The sequence below is a fragment of the Chiloscyllium plagiosum genome, unplaced genomic scaffold (genome assembly GCF_037043375.1).
Source record: "Chiloscyllium plagiosum isolate Xiang-an unplaced genomic scaffold, Cpla_swu_hap1 HiC_scaffold_3, whole genome shotgun sequence".
NCBI lineage: Eukaryota > Metazoa > Chordata > Chondrichthyes > Orectolobiformes > Hemiscylliidae > Chiloscyllium > Chiloscyllium plagiosum.
In genome coordinates this window covers 6,791,558-6,808,346 of record NW_028270141.1, presented here as the reverse complement: position 1 = coordinate 6,808,346, position 16,789 = coordinate 6,791,558, and positions in this window count along the sequence as shown.

The window sequence follows — 16,789 nt, the reverse complement described above, 5'->3', positions numbered from 1 at the left end:
GTCTGTACCTCAGATGAGACAGTCCCTTAACACAATCGATGTTCCCCTCATTGCATGAGAGCCAGTCTCAATTCCAGAAACGTGGCTGTTCATGCTACATTCCCCCAAGAATCCATCTCCCCCTACATTTTCCAAAACAGAATACTTGTTTGAAATGGGGATAGTCACAGAAGACTCCTGCACTAGCTGCCTACCTCTCTTACCTTCCCTGGAGTTAACCCATCCGTGACTGTATCTGTGACTTTTCTCCCTTCCTATAACTGCATCTATCACATCCCCTTGCTGTTGTAAATTCTTCATTGTCTCTGACTGTTGCTCCAACCGATCCATTTGATCTGATAGGATTCACATCCAACAGCATTTATTGCAGATATAATCCTCAGTAACACGTGAACTCTCCCTCAACTCCCACATCGACAAGAAATAGCATACACTTTACTAAGGGCTATTTTTACTTCTTTCAATCTGCAGACCCAGAAAATAGTCACATCTTGTTCCTCTAGAAAACACTGTTCCAGGTTAACTTAATACTTATGGCTTGTATTTTTAAGTTTAATCAAGAGACATATCTCAACAAAATATATAATCAAGAAAGAACTCACTTTATTCACTACTGCAGACTTATTGTAAGGCTACACCTAAAAACATTCACTTATCTGTTTCTGTGCTGTGATCATTTCCGAACAAGTTTCTCCAATATTAGTTGTGAATTTTACTGTTTATTAATTTTCCCAGACATGCTTCGATGTCCAGCGATACATGAATTCAAACAGCAAAGGCAGCAACTGCGCAGGTTCACTGCTGTGTCAATGAGCAATGTGGATTTCTTTCTCTCTCTCTCTCTTCTGCACTGTCCTCACCATGTGCTTCCTTTGTCTGTTCCTCTCCCTTATAAAAATGCAGTTGTTTTGATTTTTTATTTTCTCCAAAGTTGCAAAACAATGTAACAGCATATAAAACACGAATTGCTGCTCCTGGAATTCAAGGAAGTCACCTCCAACACCTAAAATACCCCAAAAAAGAAGTAGCCTGTTACAGCCAGAAATTTTTTTCCCGTTCTTGGATTACCCAAAATCTATGCATCATATACAGTGATGAGTTACTATCTGATAGTGAGAGTTTTGAGTAAGCTTTAACTTTGTTGAAATGTTAATGGTTTGCAATAAAGATGTGTGGACTTTCTACATTGATTACTGAGATAAGTTGTTATTCAGTATCATTCAGTTGTTTTTCCAAATAATTTTATATCCAAAAAGAATGAGGAGTCCAAAAGTAATGCAAGATTTGAATTAATCTCCCGAAACAGGTGCCTGAGATCTCTTAACGCAGGTGTGTTAGGTCCCAGAAACAATAACAGAAAGTGCTGGAAAAGCTCAGCAGTTCTGGCAGTAAATATAGAGAGAAATTAGTGTAATCATTTCATGTCAAGTGACCATTCCTCAGAATTGGAGGGCCACTTGACCTGAAACATTAACTCTGATTTCTCTCCACTGATGCTCCAGACATGCTGAGCTTTTCCAACAATTTTGGTTTTTGTTTCTGATTTGCAGCATCTGCAGTGTATTCAGTGTTGTTGAGTTCCAGGCCTAGCATTAGTAATTTTCTAGGAGAAAGTGAGGACTGCAGATGCTGGAGATCAGAGCTGAAAAATGTGTTGCTGGAAAAGCACAGCAGGTCAGGCAGCATCCAAGAAGCAGGAGAATCGACGTTTTGGGCATGAGCCCTTCTTCAGGAATCCATTCCTGATGAAGGGGTTTTGCCCGAAACGTCGATTCTCCCGCTCCTTGGATGCTGCCTGACCTGCTGCGCTTTTCCAGCAACGCATTTTTCAGCTATCATTAGTAATTATCTTACAATTCCATTCTAACTCTTCTTCACAAAAAACAATTCATATTTTATTTCCTTACAGATATTAAAGAGATGTGGTTGCAGACTTCTCCTAGTTATTTGTTTGTAGCATCGTGTGTGTAGTTACTCTGATCTCGATTGGCAGCAGACTTGCAAATTATTTTTTCACTTGAAAAAAATCTTCTTTATTTTGTTGGTTATTCTTTTTAGATTGACATCATTTTAAAGCTATTTTGAAATCAAAGAAAACATTATGATCATATAGCTTTAGCCTTGCTTGTTCATGTGGACCAGAAAGACATTCAAGTTAACTGTTTTCTGTCTCTGTGCAACAGTGATATCTTGACATGAAACAACACACCACATTAACGGACCTTAGGAAGATGGTGCTGCCTCAAACAGGGAAAATAACCTTATTGCTTGATTCAAATAAATCCATTTTACTGGTGGCATTGAATAGCAAGGCATTTGATAAGGTTCCCCATGGCAGGCTCATTCATAAAGTCAGGAAGTATGCGATACAGGGAAATTTGGCTGTCTGGATTCAGAATTGGCTGGCTGACAGAAGGCAGAGAGTGGTTGTAGATGGAAAATATTCTGCCTGGAGGACAGTGTTGAGTGGAGTCCCACAGGGCTCTGTTCGTGGGCCTCTGCTCTTTGTAGTTTTTATAAATGACTTGGATGAGGAGGTTGAGGAGTGGGTTAGTAAATTTGCAGATGACACAAAGGTTGGAGGTGCAGCATGACATAGACAGGATGCAGAGCTGGGCTGAGAAATGGCAGATGGAGTTCAACCTGGATAAATACGAAGTGATGCATTTTGGAAGGTTGAGCTCGAATGCTGATATAGGATTAAAGACAGGATTCTTGGCAGTGTGGTGGACCAGAGGGACCTGGGTGAGTAAGTACATAGATCCTTCAAAGTTGCCACCCAAGTGGATAGGGTTAAGAAAGCATATGGTGTTTTGGCTTTCATTAACAGGGGTATCGAGTTTAAGAGCCGTGAGGTTTTGCTGAGACTACACTTGGAATATTGTGTCCAGTTCTGGTCACCCTACTATAGGAAAGATACAGAGGCTTTGAAGAGGGTGCAAAGAAGGTTTACCAGGATGCTGCCCGGACTGGAGGGCTTGCCGTATGAAGAAAGGTTGAATAAGCTTGGCCGATTCTCTCTGGAGAGGAAGAGGAAGAGAGGAGACCTGATTGAGGTATACAAGATAATGAGAGTGATTTGGAGATGCCGGTGTTGGACTGGGGTGTAGAAAGTTAAAAAATCACACAACACCAGGTTATAGTCCAACAGGTTTAATTGGAAGCACACTAGCTTTCGAGCGACGCTCCTTCATCAGGTGATTGTCCTGACACTAGCTCCGAAAGCTAGTGTGCTTCCAATTAAACCTGTTGGACTCTAACCTGGTGTTGAGTGATTTTTAAGATAATGAGAGGAATAGGTAGAGTCAGTAGCCAGAGACTTTTCCCGAGGGCAGGATTGACTGGTACGAGAAGTCGTAGTTTGAAGATATTAGGAGAAAGATATAAAGGAGACATTAGAGGTAGGTTCTTTACGCAGAAAGTTGTGACTGCATGGAACGCATTGCCAGTTGAGGTGGTGGAAGCGAGGTCATTGGGGACAGTTAAGCGACTGCTGGACATGCACATGGATAGCAGTGAGTTGAGGGGTACGTAGGTTAAGTTACCATATTTTACATTAGGATTAAGTCTCGGCACAACATTGTGGGCCTAAGGGCCTGTTCTGTGCTGTGCTGTTCTATGTTCTATGTCCTATGTTCTATGTTCTAACTCAGAGATTTCCAAGCAGAGGGTGTCCAACCTTACGGGATGATGGAACAGATCCTGAAGGTCATTGGATATTTAACTCGGCTGCCCACACAATCTCTCAAAAAGTCTGGTTATAGATTTTTTTTCTGTTAGGTGTAGTTGCTGTATTTCTGCCCCATACATAATTTAGATCTTGATATTAAACATTCCTGCCATTACAGCACATTTGGATTTGCTTGGGTTTGGAAAGCTAGGAGGTCCCCTGTGGGCAGAATATTATGGGGAGCCCCACAGTCAAAGAGTGTTTGAAAAGTACAGTACAGTTTGAAAACCATTGAAGTCAAAGAGCTCTGTCATTTGTACAAAATCCAATAGTTAAAGTTTTGTGAGCTATTATTTCCTCTCTAATCCTAATTTATTTTATTGTAAAAATGCATATAATTTGATTTGTGAAGTTTATAATTTCATCAACTACAGAAAATTTGGGGAGTTTTTCTCCTGGATTCAGATTCTTTTCTAAAATTATCAAACTTTATATAATGCATTCTCAAATTGGCAAAATGTTGCCAGATGCATCTAATCACAGAAACTGTCCTCAATTACAGCTGGTGAATTCCATGCCTCCAAGACTCTATTTTTTTATAGAGACATAGAGGCATAGAGATGTATAGCACAGAAGCAGACCCTTCGATCCTACTCGTCCATGCCAACTAGATGTCTTAAACTAATCTAGTCCCAATTTCCAGTGCTTGGCCCAAAGCCCTCTAAACCCTTCCAATTCATATACCCATCCACCCTTTTAAACGTCGTAATTGTACCAGACTCCACCACTTTCTCTGGCAGTTCATTCCATATACGCACCACCTTCTACATGAAAACGTTGCCCCTTAGTCACTTTTAAATCTTTCCCCTCTCACCTTAAACCTATGCCCTCTAGTTCTGGAGACCCCAGCCAAGGAAAACATCCTTGCCTATTTACCCTATCTATGCACCCTCAAGATTTTATAGACCTCTATAAGGTCATCCCTTAGCCTCCGACACTCCAGGAAAAACAGCTGCTCCCTATAGCTCAAAACATCCTTGTAAATCTTTTTGTTATGCATTATGATAAGGATAGAAAGAAAAGCAGAAATTGCTGAAAAAGTAGAGCAGGTCTGAAGCATCAGTGAAGAGAAATCAAAGTTAACGGTAACTCTGGCAGTTCTGAGGAAGGTCACTCAACCTGAAACATTAACTTTGATTTCTTTTCACAGATGGTGCCAGACCGGCTGATCTTTACCAGCAACTTCCATTTTTATTTCTGATTTAAAGCATCTGCAGTTCTTTCAGGTTTTATGAAGATAAAGGACAGCTTTGGTTGGCTGAGAATTTAAGATTTATTTCAGCTTTTGGAATTGAACTGGAGACTTTAAGGTCTCAAAATTCAACTTTGCATGAACCACTTACTTGGTGCCTCAACAAATAACTGTGATGCGTGCAGGCATTGCTGGCTGTGTGGAGAGGGTAGTTTGTGACATCAATCAGGAAGTAATGTGGATTTGACAACAATATTGCAACTTTGGAGCTGGACTCTCCAGCTAAATCCCTCTCTTTAACTCACTTAACTTGATACATGTCCAGCAGCAATAAATCACCAGCTCGCCACATAATGCATATAAAAATCAAAACAAAATCGGCTTCATGTAATTTTCTAGTTTCTATCTTGCATGTTTCCTTTGTATGTCCCAGTTCTCTTAAGCAATGCTATTTCAGATGTTATACTGTGGCAAATGGTATGCTGCTGACCATCAGTAAGGAAGGCTGCAGGTAGTCTTGCAGGATTGCTGCCTGACAGTAACTTCTCTGCATACTTCGCCACAGTTTGCGCTGGGTTAGTTGACAGTGTATAAGTGTGCTGCTGAGTTGGCAATGGTGGAGAGACATCCTGAGCCAGCAGGTTTGTGTTCCACAGGGACCACTACCAACTCCTCAGGGCAATGCCTCTCTTATCCTAACAGTGTGCTGGATGACAGATGACTGGCAATCTCCTGTGAACATCACCATTTGCAGTTGTGATAAGCAGCAGTCTAAGCTTGCACTGCAGCAAGCTAAACTTTCATTACTTCAGCCTTATCTTCCACTGCAGCATTCAGGTGACTTGTGCAGCTATGAGAGCTGAGGCATTGACCATCAGATGCTACATTATGGTTGTATCAAGAAGTGCCCATATCACGTGGGCTATCAAATATCCTTTGAGAGCATGAGCTCCAAAACTGTGAGGTCTGAACATGGTGGGCGACTGTGCAGACAACGTTTGTGCTATCCTGGAGATCAATGAAACGAAAGCCATATATGCTGATATTATTGGAGACGTAGTTCAATCACAAGGAGAACACCATGGTGAAAGTACAAAATTCAACAGATGTGCGTGGACAAAATATCAACGATGAGCTTGGTAATTTGAAAGAGGAACTAACTTGTGACAGACTAGTTGTTGGAGTAATGGACATTTCATTACCAGATAATTTACTTTTCCGCTAAGTCTTGACATGGTGAAGGTGATTCCATTAAAATAAATGAGCCGAGATCAGTCATCAGAGTAGAGTGAGAGACAGCTTAAATCCCAACGTAACAAATACATCTGGATTTATTATGAAGTTTTAAAAAAAGGAAAATTGAGAGAAAGATACAAATGCAGTATGCAAATTTAAAAATAGCAGCAGCCCTGATTAATTCATGCCAGACTTTTTTGACATTTTTTGACATCATTTTCTCTCAACTGCTTTAATTCACTCCAACAAACAATATATCAGGTGTCTCCTGGGTGAATCAGCATTTAAATGCAATCTTTCAATATCAGTGGATATGAATTATATCGAAGAGCTATAAATTAAAAGCTCATATTATCAATACATCATTGTCATCGATTGGCATTAAATGCAAAATCATAGAACTTCAGCATTTCAGGTTAATTGTCATATGATTTCCTTTAGTACATTTAGCTGGTGGAATAAGACACTAGGTCCTTGCAATGAGAAACTTCAGATTGACAGCAACCTTCACCATTTTCTACAGTCCATAGCTTTGGTGGACATGTATCTTAGGAATTCTAGTCTATTCTTATTTTTTGTGGATTTTTGATATGTAAGTATGATTTGACAACTTTTTGATGATTTCTTAACAATATTTTTTTATAAGAGTCAATCTTAGATTACAAAATAGTGATCATTACATTATTGCAATATTATAGGATATTGGATAGTTAAAATAGTAAATTCCTCAATGGACAATGTGTATGGGGTAAATGTTCAGTGCAATATCCTCTTTAAAAGTTTTATTACTTGTATACATTAAGGCACACATTTTCAAACTTGCTTAGTTTTCAAATGACTTTGCAACTGACTTCCAGCTTGCAACCTGCCGGCTTCTAATCTTTATTTTCTACTGTCTTTTATTCTGACTGCATGTGACCACTAATAAAATTGCTTGGGAAGCATTATTATTTCCTCATTTTCATTGTTTAGTGTACAAGATTTCAATGATTATACAAGTAATTTCCATGGAGTTTTGTAAGTATTGAAACACATACTAGCGCATGAGATTAAACTTGTGAACAAATATGCTTTCAAAACTGCATCACTAAAACAAAAATTAATTCATGATCTCAATTGTGGACTTTGGTATTTTAGTTTCTTCCATAATTATTTATTAGATTTGGGTTTGCACAAGGCATTTGCAAATTGGCCTGTAGAGACTGACCAACCTGATTGAGATGTAGGATCAAAGAGTCATACCACATGGAAACAAACCCTTCAGCCCAACTCGTCCATGCCGACCAAGTTTCCTGAACTAAATTAGTCTCGTTTGCCCGTGTCTGGCCCATATCCCTCCAAGGAGAAAATGAGGACTGCAGATGTTGGAGAGTCAGAGTCGAAAAGCGTGGCGCTGGAAAAGCACAGCAGGTCAGGCATCATCCGAGGAGCAGGAGAGTTGACGTTTCATGATAAAGGGCTTGTACTGTGCTGTAACGTTCTACATTCTATATCGCAACGTTTTTGTGTCTTTTCCAGGTCAAACTCACTCTTACAATAACACCCAGCACCTGCTGCAGCCAGAGTTCACCTGCCCTTGAAGACAACTGTTAAAGTAGAGAAGAAGGTCTAAAGGAACATGGATGCTAACAACTGATCATGTCACATCCTGATCTTTTCACACTGAGAGAATGAGATGTTGCATTTCACATGCACAACATTACCAGAATTGTCACTGGGGTAAAACCTCATTATAGGACATTACACAGAGGTCCTCTTTAAAAAAGCTCTCCTTTCTTGCCTACTATCAATATGATAAAAACGATTGGAGTGCTACAGAATATAGTTTCTCCTTTCCGTGAACAGGCATGCCTTATAGTTACAATATCAAAGACACCAGTGGTAATTTTCTGAAGAAAGTTTAGATTGTGGATTTTGCACCTTAAAAGATACAACAGTTGGAAAGTTTAATCTCATTTGCTTATAATTTACTGAACGCAGTTACAAGAGCATTGTGTAGTGTAGTGCCACATGTCGGGTAATTGAAAATGTAGCAAAGCCAGTGTGCAGGAAAACGATGCAATGCAATAGTGATTAGATACCTGCTAAGTGTATATTGAAATGTTGTGATTTGCTATTCAACTTTAATAGAACATTAATGCTTTTTTGATCGTGTTTGCTAAAATCCCTTCAGCGATTAAACTGGGTTATCTCATATTTGCCTGAGGCTCTTTATATGTGGCCACAAGAGACCCGGCGAGAATTAGCGTGTTTAGAAAGTGCTGCCGTATTACCACATCACTGATATACTGTTTTGACCTGCTGGCTAATATTGAAATTTTTAAGGTTAGCAGCTACATGTAGCAGCAGCAAACTAACAAGAATCTATTGAAAGAGCAGGTGTGCTAGAGGACACAATAACATAAATTGCACCATGTGCATATTCATGAATGTTGCAGCATTCACGAGCAGAAATCAATATAACTTTACAAACATTGAAATAGTCTGTGACCATGGTCAAACAATCCTTCGTGGTTTCCCGCAATGTCCATAAAGGAATCAAATGTTCATTGCCTATACCAGGTAGAATGCACATTCAACAGTGTACACCTGCTGGGATTACCGGCAGTATGGTGGCTCAGTGGTTAGCACTGCTGCCTCACAGTACCAGAGTCTCAAGTTCAATTCCAACATCGGGTGACTGTCTGTGTGGAGTTTTCACATTCCGTCAGTGTCAGTTTCCTCCCATGGTCATAAAGATGTGCAGGTCAGGTGGATTGGCCATGCTAAATTACCCCATAGTGCCCTGGATTATGGGGTGGAATGGTCATCAAAAGGGTGGATGCACTGACTGGTCTTCTCCTGTGCTATGGGGATTCAGTGGCCTGGTATAACATGATGGCAGGACAACGACAAAGATGAGATTTTATAAGTTATAGAAGTGGTCATGAAACTATTCTGAGTGTACCTAACACGGGGCCTGGGTGGCTGCTACAGATTAAAGTCAACCAACTGCTGTTTTACTGGGAGAGTTTGTAAAGTGTTTCAGTGTGGAATAATGGCAGTAGGATATGTGCTTACAATAGTTATAATTTCCACATGATGAAGGAGCAGTGCTCCAAAAGCTAGTGCTTCCAAATAAACCTGTCGGACTGTAACCTGGTGTGGTGTGATTTTTAACCTTACAATAGCTAGATAGCTAGTCTCTAAAGTCTCAGGAAGGTACTGAAAAGATGTGGTCAAACAGTTATGTTTTAAACTGTCCAATTACCTCCAAGATAAGAGTTGGAGTCTCATGAATAGCTAGTCAGCATTGCTGCTTGCACAGTGGTTAGCACTGCTGCCTCACCGTGCCAGAGACCCGGGTTTAATTCCCGCCTCAGGCAACTGTCTGTGTGGAGTTTGCACATTATCCCCGTGTCTGCGTGGGTTTCCTCCGGGTGCTCGGGTTTCCTCCCACAGTCCAAAAATGTGCAGGTTAGGTGAATTGGCCATGCTAAATTGCCCGTAGTGTTAGATGAAGGGGTAAATGTAGGGGAATGGGTCTGGGTGGGTTGCTCTTCAGAGGGCTGGTGTGGACTTGTTGGGCCGAAGGGCCTGTTTCCATACTGTAAGTAAGCTAATCTAATCTAAAAAACAACTCTCATATGGTTCATATCAGCATGAGTGGGTTTTTCAGATATTCCTGAAAAACTAACAGATATATCAGAAATGACTTGGATATTGGACTGTGAGAGACAGCAGCTACAGGCTGAAAATCCCTCTGAATCACTACACAGGAAAACATGCTTGAGCTCATGTTTAGATGAAAAATGTGTTGCTGGAAAAGTGCAGCAGGTCAGGCAGCATCCAAGGAACAGGAGAATCAATATTTCAGGCATAAGCCCTTTTTCAGGAATGAGAAAGGTGTGCCAAGCAGGCTAAGATAAAAGGTAGGGAGGAGGGACTTGGGGGAGGGGCATTGGGAATGCAATAGGTGGAAGGAGGTTAAGGTGAGGGTGATAGGCTGGAGAGGGGGTGGGGGCGGAGAGGTCAGGAAGAAGATTGCAGGTCAAGAAGGCGGTGCTGAGTCCGAGGATTGGGACTGAGAAAAGGTGGGGGGAGGGGAAATGAGGAAACTGGAGAAATCTGCATTCATCCCTTGTGGTTGGAGGGTTCCCAGGCGGAAGATGAGGCGCACGTCCTCCAGGGGTCGTGTTGCCATGGTCTGGCGTTGGAGGAGGCCAAGGACCTGCATGTACTTGGCGGAGTGGGAGGGGGAGTTAAAGTGTTCAGCCATGGGGCTGTTGGGTTGGTTGGTCTGGGTGTCCCAGAGCTGTTCTCTGAAACGTTCCGCAAGTAGGCGGCCTGTCTCCCCAATGTGGAGGAAGCCACATTGGGTGCAGCGGGTGACCCCACCACCAGGGATATATTTGCCTCCCCTCCCCTATCAGCATTCCGGAAAGACCACCCCCTCCGCGAGTCCCTCGTCAGGTTCACACCCCCCACCAACCCAACCTGCACTCCCAGCACCTTCCCCTGCAACCGCAAGAAATGCAAAACTTGTGCCCACACATCCCCCTTCACTTCCCTCCAAGGCCCCAAGGGATCCTTCCACATCCGTCACAAATTCACCTGCACCTCCACACACATCATTTACTGCATCCACTGCACCCAATGTGGCCTCCTCTACATTAGGGAGACAGGCCGCCTACTTGCGGAACGTTTCCGAGAACACCTCTGGGGCACCCACACCAACCAACCCAACCGCCCCGTGGCTGAACACTTCAACTCCCCCTCCCACTCCGCCAAGGACATGCAGGTCCTTGGCCTCCTCCATCGCCAGACCATAGCAACACGACCCCTGTAGGAAGAGCGCCTCATCTTCCGCCTGGGAACCCTCCAACCACAAGGGATGAATGCAGATTTCTCCAGCTTCCTCATTTCCCCTCCCCACACCTTTTCTCAGTCTCAACCCTCGGACTCAGCACTGCCTTCTTGACCTGCAATCTTCTTCCTGACCTCTCTGCCCCCACCTCCTCTCCGGCCTATCACCCTCACCTTAACCTCCTTGCACCTATCGCATTCCCAACGGCCCTCCCCAAGTCCCTCCTCCCTACCTTTTATCTTAGCCTGCTTGGTATACCTTCCTCATTCCTGAAGAAGGGCTTATGCCCGAAACGTCGATTCTCCTGCTCCTTGGATGCTGCCTGACCTGCTGTGCTTTTCCAGCAACACATTTTTCAGCTCTGATCTCCAGCAGCTGCAGTCCTCACTTTCTCCTCATGCTTAGATGGAAAAGAAGAAATTTATAAAGAATTATGATTCTACTGGAACACTCACTGAGCTTGGCTGGAGAAAGACCCTCCTGAAAAAAAAATTCCCAATGTGTAGGACAGTTTTAGGGTTCAAAATTGGAAAAGCAAGAGCTCAGAATCACTTTGCACTGGGCCTGGGAAAATACAATGATGAAATAAGCAACAGTATGTAAGGTGCATCTGTGAAGTAGGGGAGATGATTGCATAATGGTATACATGAGACAGGGACTCTGCAAGGCCACAGGATACACAGATAGCTCAGGAATCTTTGAACCATCTTAATTGCATGGACATTGTCCCATGTCTATGAAGAGCAAAAGGACAGTTGATTAATTGATGCATACAGGCTATACACTTGCAGCTGCAGAGAGAGGAAGCAAGAGGGAATTGGTGTTCATAGCCTAACCCTAATACAGTAAATGGACTGAAACGTTCACTCCTGCAGTTTCGTGATGATGTGGAGGTACTGGTGTTGGACTGGAGTGGACAGAGTTAAAAATCACACAACACCAGGTTATCATCCAACAGGTTTACTTGGTAGCACTAGCTTTCGGAGCTGCTCCTTCATCAGGTGGTTGTGACAACCTATGTTAATTCTAGGTGTGGATCAGGAGGTGACTGTGACCTTGAGGATTTATGCTTCCTGAGCACTCCAGGCTTCAGCAACTGACATTGTCAACATGAGGCAACTTGCGTTTTATGTAATTGTGTAACAAAGATGTATACACTTATCATCAAGATTAAAAATCACACAACACTGGGTTACAGTCCAACAGGTTGATTTGGAAGTATTAGCTTTCGAAGCATCGTTCCAAAAGCCAGTACTTCCAAATAAACCTATTGGACAGTAATCTGGTGTTGTGTGATTTTAAACTTATTATCAACAATAATTTAAATTGCAACCTTAACAGGGTCTGAAACAGGAAGACAGGGCTCTCTGGGCTTTACTAGGTTTGTAGACATATCCCAGATACCAAGCATCATCTATTATCTTGAGGCAATGCTTCCACTGTCAAATCAAGAGGCACCCTACACTATAGATCCCAAACAATCTCCAGAACCACTACCCTGTTCTGTATGCCAAGTCATTGAGCTACCTGTGGACTAAGGAGGAGTGAGACAGACTTATCTTGTTAACCGTAGGAACTGTTCAACTCAGTGAGTTTTTTGATTATGTCTTTCTTATTACTCTGCACTAACGTCCTCCCAACATCAATCCCATTCATTCCACTTTCTTTTGCACTGCATATAAACTAAGAATCAGATTGGTGATTTTTGTCAAATTATTTTGCCTGGTCAATGAATATTCATCAAACATAGTCTTAGAATACTCAGAAATGATTGGCGATAAGCCCCTTGTGCTTGTTCTAGCACTCTCCACTGGTGCTACTATGGTGTTCCTTATTGTTGACTTCATCAGAAGATGGATGTGAGGTTAAAACCAGCCATTCAGCCCACTGTGTCTGCTCTGTCATTCAACGAGATCACGGTTGACCTGATATTCCTCAACTCCACTTTCCTGTCTTTTCCTCACAACCTTTGTTTCCCTTAATGATTAAAAATCTGTCTATCTCAGCCTTGGATATACTTCATGGCCCAACCTCTACAGCCGTCTGTGATAAAGAATTCCACAGATTCGCAACCATCTGGGAACAGAAATTCATCTCTGTCCTAAATGCGTGACCCCTTATTCTGAGATTATGTTCTTTGGTCCCACAAGAAGAAACAAGCTTTCTGTATTTACTTTATTAAAGCCTCAAAGAATCTTGTTTGTTTCAATAAAGTCTCCACTCATCCTTCTACATTCTAATGAGTACAGGTCCAAGCTACTCAACTTCATTTCATAAGACAGTCCCTCTATACACACTATCAGCCTAGTGAATCTTCTCTGCACTGCCTCCAATGCCAGTATATCTTTCTGAGATAAGAGGTACAGTGGTTCAGTGGTTAGCACTGCTGTCTCACAGCACCAGGGACCTGGTTTTGATTCCAGCCTCAGACAACTGTCTGTGTGGAGTTTGCACATTCTCCCTCTGTCTGCATGGGTTTGCTTCGGGAGATCCAGTTTCCTCCCACAACCCAAAGGCGTGCAAGTTAGATGAATTGGCCATGGTAAATTGCCCATCGTGTTCAGGGATGTGTAGGTTTGGTGCATTAGTCAGGGGAAGTATAAAGTAATGGGGTAGGGGGATGGGTCTGGGTGGGATACTCTTCGGAGGGTCGGTGTGGACTTGTTGGGCCAAATGGCCTGTTTCCACACTGAAGGGATTCTATGAAAACTGTTCACAGCTGTGGTCTGATGAGTGCCTTGTACAATTTTAGTAAAATCTTCTAGTTGGAAGGCTGCTATGTCTTTCAAAGAAACAGTTGGTGAAGTGATGAATGGTGACCTTTTGAATCTCACATTGAGAAGATAATTTCCTTACCCCAGCTGGTCACAAAGCAATCAGCTGCTGAGGGAACCAGCCTTCCTCTAAATAGCCTTAATTCTATCATTGATGCATTCCAGCTTTGCCCTGTAGATGATTATCAGTTCAATTACCCCATTCCCTCTCTCATTACCAGTGGGAGACCCATATGTACCAAATTGATGTACTCCTGGAATTCTGACACAGTTAGGCTCCAAGCAGAGTAAATTCTGCTCCATTATTTCTGCAATGGTGGTATGGCATTGTTAAATTTTGACCATTTCTATTTTGTGTGTGTTTTAATGTTGGTATGGCTTCAGTTTCCTGCAACACACACACAGACAGCTGAGCAAAGTTCCAGAGGGAAGCGTTGATTGAGACAACGGCTAATGATGCATGAACCCCCTTTTAACATTATAATATGAGCAGACAGATGGCGTTGTATATTGTTTACACAAAATATTACACTCATTTCTTCCAGGATGGTTTTGCTGATTGAAATCCAATGTTTCTAGTTACAATTTTGTTTCACTTTCAGGTAAAACATGAAGATATCTTTTCACATATAATTTTACTTTGATGGTTGTCAAACCTGCATTCAGAAAACAAAACAACTGGAAAGCTGATAAGAATTTGATGAGTTTGGTCACAATTTTTGCAAGCATCCATCATGTTCCACATTAATCTTTCTCTTCACAAATCACTCTGACAAAAGCTGTGCACTAGAGTTCAGACATAGCAAATGCAAACATAATTTATTTGTTTCTGTTGTTTGACCAATTAGTTCAATATAGAGAAATGCTATCAATGAGCCAAAACAAATGATTGTGTGCAATCTCAATCATCCGTCAAACTCAATTTCCTGTACAATTCAGGTCCTCAATAGCTCCGTTATGATGCCTGAGGGGATTCCTTATATGATACAGTTAACTTGGAAAATGTTGCATGCTATTTTCCCTAACCTTAATGTTACTTTTACAACATTCTGTACATAATGTTTGTTCTCTAATAATTAGCACAGCTTAATTTTTGGAGTGGAACACAAATAAAACTAAGCTAATTGTAACTTAACAGGTAATAAGTGGGTGAGATAATTAGATGCAGTTGGCTTTCAATATAACTTTCCTTTCTCAACTGCAAAATGGAAAAGCACTATTTCCTGCAGGGCATCATATACTTTCTGAGGTGTTTTGAACACTAAACAAAAGCTAAAATTGGTATGCATTTACCAATGTCTCCCATTGAACCATAAAGGTCTACAGCATTAAAACAGCCCCTTCAGCCCATCAAGTCTGCATCCGTCGAAAGAAAAACATAGAAACATAAAGGATAGGAGCAGGAGGAGGCCATTCAGCCCTTCGGGCCTGCTCTGCCATTTATCATGATCATGGCTGATTGTGCAACTCAATAGCCTAATCCTGCTTTCTCCCCACAACCTGTAGCAACGTAAAAAGCATCGAACTATTTTAATTCCATTTTGAGCACTTGACCCACAGCCCTGTGTGCCTTGGCATGAAAATAGCATGCAGCATTTTCCAAGTTAACCGTATCATATAAGGAATCCCCTCAGGCATCATAACGGAGCTATGGAGGACCTGAATTGTACAGGAAATTGAGTTTGATGGATGATTGAGATTGCACACAATCATTTGTTTTGGCTCATTGATAGCATTTCTCTATATTGAACTAATTGGTCAAGCAACAGAAACAAATAAATTATGTTTGCATTTGCTATGTCTGAGCTCTAGTGCACAGCTTTTGTCAGAGTGATTTGTGAAGAGAAAGATTAATGTGGAACATGATGGATGCTTGCAAGTGTATACCTAATACATCTCAAATATTATGAGGGTTTCTGCCTCTACTTGTAGACCATGTGTTCTAGATTGCCACCCTTTGGTGAAACCATTTTTCCTTTCACCTCTGCGAAACCACCACCCCCGGGCCTTCCTTTAAATCCATGACAGTGGTCATTGATTCCTTCACTAAGGGGGAAAGATTTCTTGCTGTCTACCCTTACTATGCCCCTCATAGTGTTATACATCTCAATTATGTTCTCTCTCAATCTCTCTCAATTTTCTCAGCTAGATAGTGCGAGGAAAATTATTTTAAAAATGCTGTTTAGAGCACAAAGGTTGCACAGATGACATTTCACTGCAAGTTGAAGCTCACATTTATAAATGCATTTCTGATTTACATCATCACTGTCTGACAGACATTCATTGTAACTGTAGCTGCAGGAACCAAGCTGCACGGATTCCTTGTACTTTGTGCCATACCATCGTCAACTCCTGTCTAAGTACAACTCTCTCCCTCCTGTTCAGCACTAAACCTTCAAACATTTGAAAATGGCAACACTTATTCACATACAGCAGAAGTCAAGAAAAGGAAAGGTCAGCTGAAGCAAAAGCAAAATACTGCAGATGCTGGAAATCTGAAATGAAAACAGAAAGGACCAGAGGAATGCAGCAGGTTTGGCATCAACTGTGGAACGAGAGACATAGTTAATTGGCAGCACCAACTCAGAAAATGCAATTAAAAGTACCGACTTACACTTCCATTCATTCACAAAAGGACATAAAGATATAATAAAGATATCAGGGTGGCTTCTTATATTATTTGGCTAATCCTGCCACTGAAGTTTAAGATCATCCCATCTAATTATCTACATTGAATCATACTACATAGACTGTGAAATATGATGGTACATATTAATGTTAATGCTTCACCTGCTTCACCTAATCTCTTTTAGTAGAACCTATCTACCTCTAGTAGGATACCAGAGATTTTATTTCTGCCATTTTATAAAATCACATAAAGAATATAAGAATGCAAATTCATGAAGCATTCCATATTTTTGGAGATGTTGGACAAACTTGGATTGTTTTCTCTGGCATGTCGGAGGTTGTGGGGGCAACATGATAGAAGTGTGTAACATAATGAGAGGCAT